We start from the raw sequence: 12,678 nt of genomic DNA, 5'->3' as shown, positions 1-12,678 counted from the left end.
CAGGTGTGACAGAGGGTGAGTACAGTCCTCTTCAGTGACACAGATCCCTGCACCCTCTTCCTGGGACCCAAGAAGGCTGCTAGACTCTGAAAGACGCACTGAGACACAAGTCTCTCCTCCACACGGGAGACTGAGTCAAGCTGGAAAGATCCAGAGCTCTGGGCAGCTGTAAAAGGCAGGCAGACCTGAGCATCCAGCAAGTTATGCACCACCTGGAGAGGTGGTGTCCTGTGGGAATGGGCTAGGCATTGCCCTTGACGACAGGCCCCTCAAGACAAAGCCAGGTCTGCCTCTTACTTTTTGCAAATGAGCACAGTTTGTGTCTCAGTCTCCCGAGCTGTATAGATAACCCTGACACCTGATGTTAGACCGTCTTAGTTGTCTCTTTGTCTCTCTCCCAGAGATCAAGCCCCATGCCCCACTGCAGTCTCTCCCCCTAGAGACGGTAGGAAAGCCTGCCAAGTCGTTGTCTTACAGCTCCCCTCCTCCCCAGTTTGTGGTCCTGCCTAACACCTGTTAACCATGATTCCTGGCAAGCAGGCTAGGTTGCGCTAGGTCACGTGCTGTGGAAACCACCACCTGAAAGCCCATAATCCCGGGAAATGACATGGTCCTACTGAATTGAAGGCTTGCTCGCTCCCCTCAAAACCCCATGGCCTCTGCAATGATGTCATTTCTCTTCTAAGCCACTCCCAGCTTCAAACCACAGTCACGGCTGCCCTTGCTTGTAAGGTTCATCTGAAGGGTAATTTTGTCTTAGATTCCTTTCTGCGGATACACTCTCTTTCATAAATTAAAATGTCTATCATGGGGGTTAGATGGTGTGTATGAAGGGCTCCTGGGATGGGAGGGCTCAGAGGGTGCCAAGAGAGACAGCTGTCATAGAGCTTCTGGGATAGGAGCTAAGGACTCAGAGGGTGCCAGGAGAGACGGCTGTCACAAAAAGCTCTGCTCCCTGTAGCTTCTGCTGAGATTCTCTTGTGCCCAGCAGCCAACAAGCACATGAATATCTCCAAAGAACTAAGCTTGCAACTGGCTGATCTGGAGGAAACATCCCTGCAGCAGGCCTCCCCGGGATGGACGAAAAGCTCTGAGCATGCCATCCAGCACTGTAAGCACAGCCCAAGCCAGAGCTGTAACCTGCAGAGCGTGGACCGCGGTAGAGACACCACCTGATGCCTGATTGGCTGTGGACAAAGGTAGAGACACTGCCTGATGCCTGATTGGCTGTGGACAGAGGTAGAGACACCGCCTCATGCCTGATTGGCTTCCTTTAAGCATTTTGTACTGAGGGGACTGCCTGAGAGTGGCTGAGAGTCAGCTCTGTGTTACAAAAACCACACTCCTGAGCCAGGTTTCAGTTTATTTACTACATTAGGCCATGGGTTGTTGCTTAGCAGCCACTCGGCAAGAGGTCCAATCTCATCCTATTCAGGGGATGTGGGCTCCACATGCAGACTCAACCCAAGTGTGAGGTGCGTGGCTTCTATGAAGGACACTCGATGTGGAGTGGAGTCAATGGAACCGCTCTCCCAGCTGGTTCCTATTAGTCCGTGAAAGGAGCTCATGCTGAAAGAAGCAGGAACGAAAAATCAAATGTTAAAATGCAGCTCCATTGCTATGGCAATAAACCACAGCCATAGCGGCACAAAAGAGGAGTGACCCTCAACCTGAGGCAAGTTTCCTAGCCAGAGGACGCTGGCTATTATCTATAGACATTCTGGTTGTCACAGCTGGAGGTGAGTGTCCCCAGTATTAACTAGATAAAACCTAAAAATGCTGTGACTCTCCAGCAAAGCACAGCTGCCCCACTAGGGGCCATTCTCTGAACCAGCTCCCATAACAAAGGCCAAGGTGACAGGCTGTGCCACTGGTGCTCATGGGGAGGTGGGTGAGAGTTGTTTGCATTCTGAAGAAGCAGAGTGGAGTCTTTGGGGAAGCAGTCACCTCATGCAGAGAGTAAGGAGGGAGAAAAGGCTGCATGCCAGCAGGCAGCTAAGATGGCCCTGTGATATTATTCTGGTGGCCTTGCGCCTTCCTCTGCTTCTCAGAGACTCAGACTCGCAGACAGGCTCCACTCTATCCTGCGGTCACCCCAGGACTTGCAGCCGAACTTTGGCACCTGCCCGCAGCCCAGAGTTTCCATACCAGCAGCACAGGCAGATCCCAACCCAAATCACAGACAGCAACACAAGGCCCAAAGGCAGCAGTGTCGGTTCTGTTCCCCTAGAGAACGCTGACTAATGCATGGGCTGCCCTACGCTTCTTACCCACCCGAAGCAGCACCAGACCCCGGTGAAACTCTCCTGAATGGATGCTCTTTCGTTGTTAGTTGTGTTCTTAATTGCAGAATACAGAAGGCCAATCTAGGAACACGAAGAACAGACAAAACCCTGGGCTTCGAGCCCCACGACCCACCAGCAGCAACCAGAATATAGCAGGAAAGTGACCTCCAAGGCCATAAACACTTAAGATTCCCTGAGCTCTCAAGCCTTCAGGTCACTCAACATCTAGGAGGCAGCTGAGGAGTGCCAGAGAGTAGCCAGGAGCAAGCACTGAGGAGACCGTGAAGAGCCACAGCACACTATTCTCTGGAAGTTCTAGAAGCGTCTCCAAGTCCATATCTCCTGCCTCTTGCTGACAAATGCAGGCTTCTAATGCATTGGAGAGATTCTTGTTCTCCTAAAGACATAAATGATCATGATAATGGCAAATATGATAATGATAAATGTTGATGGTGATGATGACAGTGATGTTAATTGTGATGATGGGGGTGATAATGCTGCTGCTGATGGTGACGACAGAGTTGGTGGTGGTGATGATGATGATGGTGATAGTGTTGATGGGAGTGATGGTGATAATATTGATGGTGATGATGATAATGATGATGACAGTGATGATGGTGATGTTGATGGTTGGGATTATGGTGATAATGTTGATGGTGATGATGTTGATGATGATCACAGTGATAATGTTGATGGTAGTGATGACGATAATGTTGATGGCAATGATGATGATAATGTTGATGGTGACGATGATAAAATGTTGATGATAATGATGACAGTGATAATGTTGAGGGTAGTGATGACGATAATGCTGGTGCTGCTGATAATGATGGTAATGATGGTGATGAAGGTGGTGACAATAGAGATGGTAATAATGTTGATGGTGATGATGACAATGTTGATGGTGACAATGATAAAATGTTGATGATGATCATTTTGATGGTGATGATGGTTAATTAGTGATAAGCCCCACAGCACAGTCATTGGCAGGGGACACAGCTGGATGGTCTCCAGAAAAGATGCTGTAAATAGGATCAGCTTGCTCTTTTTTGTCTTAATTTGGCAAATAAACAACTAAGAAATGGAGGGCAAGCCAACATGCCAACATCCAATGGGCTTTCTCTATAGCAGAGACCACAGTGGGCGCTTCACTGTCTGACAGAAAAACAAAACAAAAACACATAGAAACTCTACCCATGCACCACAGGTTGGCCCCTGAGCACAGACCGGAGGCTTTTGGCCTAAACCCATGGGAACCCGTGCCCAAGGGAACCGTTGCCAGGGTGAGCAAGCAAAGTGTGGGAACAGAGTCCTGGTGAGCTGAACCATAGTTCTCAGGATGAGAAAAGAGGAAATAGTCCCTGGCCCTGGTTAACTCACTTGGAGGCTTTTGTGTGTTGTTGTTTGCCTGACTCCACCAAGCAAAGGCACACTGACTTTGGTGCTGAAATCCCACCCATGTAGCCAATACCTCGGCCTCTCTGGTCAGCGTTCCCCAGTGCTGAGGGGAGCTGGCTGTACAGTCTGCCCTGTGACAGACGACATCTTGTGCAAGGGCGCTGGAAATAAACTCTTAGGTCAGTTGCAGACTCTGTTGTGACTTCGGTCACATCTTGTTGTCACCATAGCATCTATGAACACTATTTCAGAACATGATAATCTCAAACGCTGGTGCTGAACGGGAAATGGTGGAGGAGCAGAGAACCTGGTGATTGCTCAGTCCTGGAAGCCAGAACCTCAGCTCTTCCCATTATTTCTGCAGGCCTGTTGCAGAGTCCCTGCTGTGAATCTGTGTTTAAAGACACATAGGAAGCCGGAGTGTGATGTCCCCAGCAGAGGTGGCCCAGGAAGGACAGAAAGTGCCCATGTGCTCCCAGCTTTTTGTTCCCCCCAGGCCCCTAGTCTATTGGATGATGCTGCCAATACTCAGGACAGACTGTTCCCCCTCTGTCCCTGTCCCGCATGTCAGTTTGCTCTGGAAACCCCTCCACAGAAACACTCTAAACGTTTCTCAGTCCAGTTGGGTTGATAGGCAAGCCCACTTTCATAGGTCCCAAAGGAGCTGACCTTGGCTTTGACTGAGGTCTGAGGTCTGATGTTCCCATGGCCTTCAGGTCCTCACAGACTGAAATCAACTTTATGTCTACTCCCTCATGTGACCTCAGAACCTCCCAGGCTTGACTTCTTCATCTGGAAAATAGGAGCACTGACCAAAAAAAGTCTCTTGAGTCCATCAGAGTCACATGAGACATCCCTGGGAGACCCATCGAGCACAGAGGAGCCCCAGCCAGAGCCCCAATGATTCCACCGCTGTCACTCCAACAAGGAAGCCCTACTAACTCTAGACGAGAGGGAATCATGAGGGTACGCCTTTCCATGATGTCCAAGCTAGGTTGACTATCAGTAAATTCCGAGCTGTGGCCATTTGTTGTCTGCAGTTCACCAAGCCTCCCCTCTCCTTGGTAGACCTGGCCTGGCCAGCGTCAGTGGCTGTATCAACTCTGAGCTCACACACAGGCTTTTCACGCGGGCATCTACATGGCTTACCCAGTGGTTGCAGGAGGGTTAGGGAGGCTGCAGAGTTCAGAATGCTGTCCTACAAAACAGAAGGAAATGTCTTCAGGACACCCGGTAAAGTCTTACCGTGGGCACAGAGTTCTCAGACTCGCTGTTGTCAATAGCGGGACTGAGCAAGTCATTGTGAGTGTCATTTTAAGTGCCGGTAGCACTGGAAACTACTTGAGCTAAAGCCTGGGGGCAGATGTGGAAGTCCCTTCCCAAGACAGTTTTCCCAGACTAAAAGTGACCAAGTGATGGCTTAGCAGTGGCTTAGTGATGGCCTAGCAGGCCTGCGTGTCTCAGTGTTGGGGCGTTCCCAGTGAGCGTTTAGATTTGGTACAACTAAACACACAGACCCAGTGTTTCTGATGTGGTTCCAATATGCCCACAAGTCTGAGTGTTCCTGATTTAACTTGGTGATCTCAGAGGTGATAAAATTTTATCTGTGTAAATAAATTGTGTACTTCATGCTTTGTGCCGAGCAGATGGCAGTTGCTGGTCTTCAGTTTTTATATTACATTTTTATTTATTGATTCAGTGTGTGTGTGTTGGGGTGGAGAAGGTGGAAGTCAGACAACAATTTAAGGGAGATCAGAAGTCAGTGCTTTCCTTCCAACCCTGGAGATCAAACTGACTCATCAGGATTGGCGGCAAGCGCCCTTAACCGATGAGCCTTCTTGCTGGCCCCGATGGTGGTTGTTGACTTGTTATTCTGTCCCAGGATTTGCACTCAGAATGAAGCAAGCTACTTTACAAAATGGAGTCACTTAAGGCAGGGCCCAACCTGCTCTCCACCAAGGCCTGTCTGCTGTGTTCCTATTGGCTAGTGATGGTGCCACCATTGTAATGTTCCTCATGGGACACTCCCAGAGGGCATGGGTTAGGTTCCTGACCCACTCAAATAATATTCTAGAAGCCCCGGCCCCGGCTCTGAAGCCCACATCCACCTCAGTGCTCAGCTGTCATCTCAGGAACTGGTCAGGGTAGGGTGGTTGAAGGAGTCTGGGGGAAGCGTAGGACCCCAGAGCTGCAGTGGTTCTATGCTCCAGGGGCCTGAGACCTGCCTGTGGTGGCCCAGTGAGATCCTAGCACATTAAACCAGCAGCCTCGGTGACATTAAGGAAGCTTCTGGTAGGGCTGTGATGTTTGGTAAAGGGATCATTAGCTGCTGGCAAACACCATGCGCTGAGGAAGGGCCTCAGGCGCTGACAAATGATAAATGAGAAAATTAGAGACTTGAGGAAAATGTAAATATCATCCTTTGTAAGTCTGTCCCTCGGCAGGGAGAGAGAAGATGTTTCCTCGGAGCGCTGAGCCGGTTCTTCTATTCTCTCCTCCAGCGGGAAGACGTGTGGATGTTTAACTGACTTACACACTGTGATCTGTCTTCCCCATCCCAGCAAAGCCTTCCCACTACGTGGAGAAAGGGGATGTCATTTCAACCAATTTCCCTCTCACTTAGTGTTTCTCAGCCTTTATTTAAAGATCACCCCCAGGGGTCTCACCAGTCTGCACCCAGCCTAGTTTAAGCCAGCCTGGGCTGCATATTTCAGCTAAGGTCAAGCTGGTCAAATCTTCTAAAGTAGTCTGAAAGCCTTGCAGGTCGCTCTTGCTGTACAGATGGGACCTGTCCAGGCAGAGGGTGAGTTCAGCTGCAAGGACCATCAGTCCTGGTGTATTTACCTCAGTCCTGGTGTATTTACCACCTGGGACATGTGGCCTCATTCTTTTTTTTTTTTTTTTTAATTTATTTATTAAAGATTTCTGTCTCTTCCCCACCGCCGCCTCCCCTTTCCCTCCCCCTCCCCCAATCAAGTCCCCCTCCCTCATCAGCCCAAAAAGCAATCAGGGTTCTCTGCCCGGTGAGAAGTCCAAGGACCACCCACCTCCATCCAGGCCTCATTCTTACCCTGGTTTCAGGAACCAGTGCCCAGGCTTCAACTCTCTGTGCAAGTGTCTTCACCACTCTGCCCAGGTGCCCCTCCCCACTGTCGCAACATGGCCTTCACCATAGCTTAGCGCCTCACGGCACAGGGTAGAGAGCAAGCGAGATGCAGAACACATGGAATAGTACCCAGGACGTGGTGAAGGACTTGCCCTGCCAGCCCTCCCCCCCGCCCCCATACCGCATGAAGAGGACACATCCCTTCTCTATCGGCTCTCTAAGCTCAAGCCTCACCACTGGAGCCTAGGGTCCCTCTCAGGGTGAACTTGGCCTAGCCCGTTCCTGACAAAATTTGGAACTGATAGGCTGCTTAATTAGTTTCTTTCCATTGATGAACACTCCAGAGAGAGCAATCGGAAGTCAAATGTCCCTTTCTAGAGAGAATTTGTCAGCATCTGGGGAGGTTTCAAAGGGCCCATCCCACATCCTCCACCCGTGTCTGCAATGAGAGGGACAGCCCTCTGACAATTTGGGATGTCAGGGAGTTGGAATCTACCCAGATCTCCTGAGACAAGGAGGGGCAGGAACCAGAAAGCATTCTCCTGAAGAATGCTAGCCCGGGGGAGGAGGCAGTCCTGTGTGCACAGATGTGGACAGGGTATGGCCAAGTGCACACACGGACTGTGTAAGGCCCACACGAGAGGCCATGCTGCCAGCCTTAGACATAGTCAACACACCTGTACACACACAGGTGCTCAGTGTCTCTCCAGTCTGCTTGAACCCAGCGGGTACTGACATGCCAGCTCTTCTCTGACCCTCAGTATTCCTGTGTGTCCCACACACCCACTGTCAATACATGCTGTGACTTGGGGACTTGAAATCATCCTTTGGGTACTAGTTTTGCTACAGAGGGATACACTTGTGTAATGAAAAAATAATTTTAATTAAAAACTCAATTTTGTGCAATACTGGTTTCACGATATTAAAAGGGAGTATTTTGGCTTGTTTTAATTGAGATACTGGGCACCAGGTGCTCCGTCATCCTGAAAGAACCAACTTCACATTAATAACTTTTGGGGCGGGGCGTTGAACCATGACAGTCATTGTCACACTGTCCCTCTACCTACAGCCATCAGCTTTGTGGATCTCAGAACACTGAACCTCCTGCCTCCTCTGACTGTGGGAAGTGGCATGATTGTCACTTCCCATTTGGCCAAGAGCGGTCCCCCACTGTGGGCACCTGACCCTTCTCCACCTCCCACCCAGCAATCCCTGGAACTGACCCTGCCTCCAGCCTCAGGAGCAGGCTGTGATTGGCCTGATCCGGTGAGCAAACCCCATTCCCCACTGTTATTGGTTCCTAGTGTTGAGACAGAATGTGTGGGCTTCACATTCTCACAGTAAACTTCCAGATGAGCAGGTTTTCCTCACCAGTCTGTGAGGAGAATCCCCTTCCCCAGCAGCAAGGCCAGAATACAAACCCATCTCAAGTTTCTGCTGTAACCTGGAGTTACAGCAGAGAGCTTTGGGGAAATTATATTTACTTGGTCCCATTGCTTTCAAAAAGAGTGGTCACACACGCCCATCTTGTCAGGATCAGGCATGGAGCCGAGCTCATCAACACACATCTGACCGTCCTCACGGTCCCATCCCCAGAGTCCTGCTCTGGGTTCTCTCTGTGGTCCTCTCTCCCACCTCTAACACAAGGAGACATGGGCACTGATGTCATCATCCTGGCCCCAAAGTCTGGCCATAAGAGATGCAGCCATGGTGGAATTTTGCAGTGTGTTGCCAGTTCAAGGCTAAGCTGGCCTGGCTCGGGGTCTGCATACAAGGAGACATCTTCAGTGGCACCTGGTAGCCTCCCTTCTCAGGTGACAGCAAACACTTCAGGCCTATGACACTCTCAGGCAAAGGTAATGCTAGAACCAAGAAAATAGCTGCAGTTTGAGGCCATGGGAAGTGCTTTCTGGTTTCTGCTGGGCTATTAGCGGTAAGAGCTCGCATGATGGACGCTTGGCATCCACTCTTTCGATAGCCGTGGCAGCAGCCACAGTGACTCACACCTGCTCAGTCAGAAAAGGCTAACACAAGCTGGAGTCCTTGCAGAAGAACCTAGTTTCTCTTAATGAGACAGTGATGAAAAACAGCCCCCAAGGGAAACCGTGAGAATGACCACCAGGCTGCTACAGGCAAAGCCAAGGAGCTTTCAAATCCCTAAGATCTGCATTTAAATTTGGTTTTGTCTTGTACCTTTCATGTGGCCCTGTGGAAGGCACTCTATAGATGGTTATTTCTCTCCCATTCACCTGTTCCCAAATACCTGGTAGCTATTTCCCAAATAATTGACTCGGAGGCCAAATGTTACTTATAAATGCTCGGCCAAATAGCTCAGGCTTCTTACTAGCTAACTCTTACACTTAAATTAACCCATAATTCTTACTTACGTATAGCTACGTGGCTTGGTACTTTTTCTCAGTATGGCATTTTCATCTTGCCTCTCTGCATTTGCCGGTGGCTCTGACTCCACCCTTCTGCTTCCCATCATCCTTAGTTTGGTCTATTGAACCAATTTGAGAAACAAATCCTCTTGTACAAGAGAATTATTCCTCAGCAACACTCAGCTGAGGACATCTTAAACCTGACAATATCACACACCTGAAAGCCACATAGTTAGAGGTCATTCACCCCACCCCACCCCACCCAGGGGATTCTCTTATCTGAAGGGTCTCTTGGGAAGAGCAAATCATTTCAGGGACCTCACCACTCCCAGAGGGAGAACCTGGAGCCAAACCCTTCTAGAATCATCTGCCTGAGGCACCTGCAGGATTATTCCCATCTTACAGGAGTCAGCACCCTTAGGAGCTCCCAGGAGTCCCAGCTTCTGTCTCAGAGCAGCTGGAAGCTGGCTGAGAGGCCAGGATGACTGACAGCCCTCCCCCTTGACTACCCATGCTCCATTTCCTCTCGGGACATTCTCTCCCTCCTGAGACAGGCTGTTTAGAGATGGAAAGATCTGGAACTCCTCGAGGCTCAGTAAAGAAAGGCAGTGGGGAGTTAGCTCAGAGGTGGAGTGGGAAAACCAGGCCATTTTGATCGGGCTGAGAGGCATCAAAGAAGGACAGGAGAAACCTGAGCCTGGACCTGTTCCATCTCTGGAAGACATCGTGAGCAAATATACCTTCTCGAGCCCTGGTGTCCCCAGCTGTGAAGGAGGGACTCACATGACACACTGGGGGCTCTGAGATTTTAATAAGATGCAGAGCTTTAGATATCGACACTTGGGCCACTGTCCTTCTGAAAGCAGACCAGTGGCTCTGACCTCCACAGCTCATGCCCATGGCCTAGGGGGTCAGCACCCCTTACATCAGCTTATAGTGCCTGTGCAGTCCTAGCTCCTCCCTTTCTTCTTCCTCCTACCTGAACTGGGGGTTTCTTCACACAGTGACTATGGCAGAGAATGGCAATTGCCCAGGACAGGCCAGCGAGCTAACTGAAGAGATACAACCTGCAACAGCCGTTAGCGGTGAGGGGTGGGCAGTGCTCCCAGCAGTGACCCAGGACTCCTCACGACGACGTGCTCTGTCACCTGCCAAAGCCAATTTGAAGAGCTGGTCTTTTGAATGTCAACATGCCCATCTACTTTAATTGAAACTGTCACCTCTTTCCTGGGTCGCTCAATGTCACCTGTCCTATTGAGTGGGAGCAATTAAAAGGTGACAGACACCATGACATGGCAGAGGAGTGGTTCCAGATGTGACTTCCTATACAGACTTAAGGTGGAGCAGCCCTTGCCAAACTTCTGGCAAGGCAGCCGGTGAAAGGCATTTGGCAGCAGTCAGGGGCTCTCTGAGCATCAGAGGCCACTGAGATCTTGAAGAGGTCTCAGAAGACAATGCTGGAGCCCTGGGATCCACTTTCAAACAAATCCTCAGGGACTAGAGAGAGAGCAGCAGGCCAATCTTGGTGGCCACTGAATCCAGATCGTGGCTGCATGCGGGTCACATGTTCTTCCACAGTGGTTACCAAGCACTGTTGCTGTCGGATTGTCCTCAACTTATTTTCTGAGGCTGCATTTTACTTGAGGAAGTGTCTCTGGATGCTGTAACACAGCATAGACTGCACATCCCACCTACCTAACTGTCTGCATCATAACCAGCAGGTCAGGCCCTTTCAGGTGGTCACTGTCAATGAGACCACACCTGTGTGTCTAAGAGTCTCCCGCCTCTCGGGCCAAGGCTTCATGTAGGGCAGGGATTTTATGTGCACCCATCCAAAGCTACAAGTCGCTCATTACGACAGTCACCAGTTGATATGCATGGCGGAGCGAAGGCAGCGGAGCCTGTCACCAGCCCCACATCAAGAACCCAGGGCTATTTTTAAGCAGAGATAATGGCCACTGTGGTTCCTATAGGATGGTGATTTATTTCTTCCTGAGGTGGCCTCCAAACTGCTGGAGATGGTGGTGAGCTCCACAGCCAACACAGGGCTTGTGGCACCTCAGCAAGTCTGCATATGGTGGCTGCTGAGGCTACATAGGATGAGGTTCTCGGAGTTGGGGTGATGGGGATGTACCCCAAATGAGCTAGCTTAGTGTTCTTAGGAGGCTGTGTACAGAGGGTGGAGATTTGAGGATTTCAGAGGGAGATGCTGGCTGCCTGGCATAACCCAAGCCCAGATGGAATCTTCAGGATGGGAGCCTGTGGTGAAGTGACCTCCGTCACTCCCAAGCACAGCTGTCTGGGGTGATTGACACCATGGTCCTCTGCTAACGGCTACACACAGGCTTGTCAGCCAGAGTATTCGACTGTTGCAGATGCTGCCATGTTCTGTCCCATGTGCCCTTGCTCCTTACCAACAGGACCATGATGGCCACAGCTCTGTGTGTGATGTCCAGGCTCCTGGCTCTGATGAGTCATGTGACACAGTTCCAGCCAATGGTGGAAGCATATGGCTGCTTCTGGAAAGATCGACTTCCCTCCTCAGCCTCTTCTTCTTCTCTCGCCTCCCCCTTTCTTCTTGATGGAGGCTGACAAGAGGCCAAGGGCCTCAGAGGTGGAGGTAACAGGCGACACCAAGAAGCAGCAGCTTGGGATGGGGTAGAATGTGAGGAGGCCCTGGGCCTGACTGGTGTCACAGGCCTCCTCAATCAATGCCATTCCTGTCTCGGTCTCTAGCTTCCTTCACCCTGTCTGCCTACGCTTGGGCTGTCCAGACTCCTAGTTCTCATCTTGTCGCCCGTATGGAATGAGCCCAAGTCTCAATTTAACTAGAACACCCATGGCGGCCTTAGTGTGCTCGGAAGTCAGAGATATCCCAAGACCACAGAAGCAGTCTGAGCTTCCGGTCAAGCCTCTCACGCTTGCAGATGACCCCTTCCTAGACCAAGGTCGTGAAACTCAGGATGGCAAAGCTAGGAGAGTGGCTTCAACTGCTTCACTGACTCCCAGGCCACGAGTTGCATGCTGGTCCCTCTCCAGGGATGGTGGATAGTTCAGAGGGCAGGTGATAGTTCAGTAGTGTGGATGTCAGGCCAACTCCTCTGGGTCACTGTGTGATCACTGGATGCTTCCCTAACCTTGTTTTCCTCATCTGTGGAATGGGGCCAGCGATGGCCACAGATGAGCATCACATCAGGGCATTTATCTGAGAGCTTCAGAACAGAGCCTGACATAGAATAAGTATCAACTAGTGTGCACTGGTGTGCATAGGGCATAGTGACCAGTTAGAAGTCTGTCTGCCTGTCTGTCTCTCTCTCTGAATCTCTGTCTCTCATCTGTCTCTATCTTCTCTCTATCTTCTCTCTCTCTCTCTCTCTCTCTCTCGCGCGCGCGCGCGCGCGCGCGCGCGCGTGTGTGTGTGTGTGTGTGTGTGTGTGTGTGTGTGTGTGTGTAAGTGTGCATGCCTGCCTGCCTGCCTGCATGTCTGTCAGTGTCTCCAGTCTCATTC

Source organism: Alexandromys fortis, unplaced genomic scaffold (assembly GCF_014885135.2).
Source record: "Alexandromys fortis isolate MF-2015 unplaced genomic scaffold, M_Fortis_MF-2015_v1.1 scaffold_27, whole genome shotgun sequence".
Classification (NCBI taxonomy): Eukaryota; Metazoa; Chordata; class Mammalia; order Rodentia; family Cricetidae; genus Alexandromys; species Alexandromys fortis.
Note: the sequence above shows the minus strand (reverse complement) of the source record.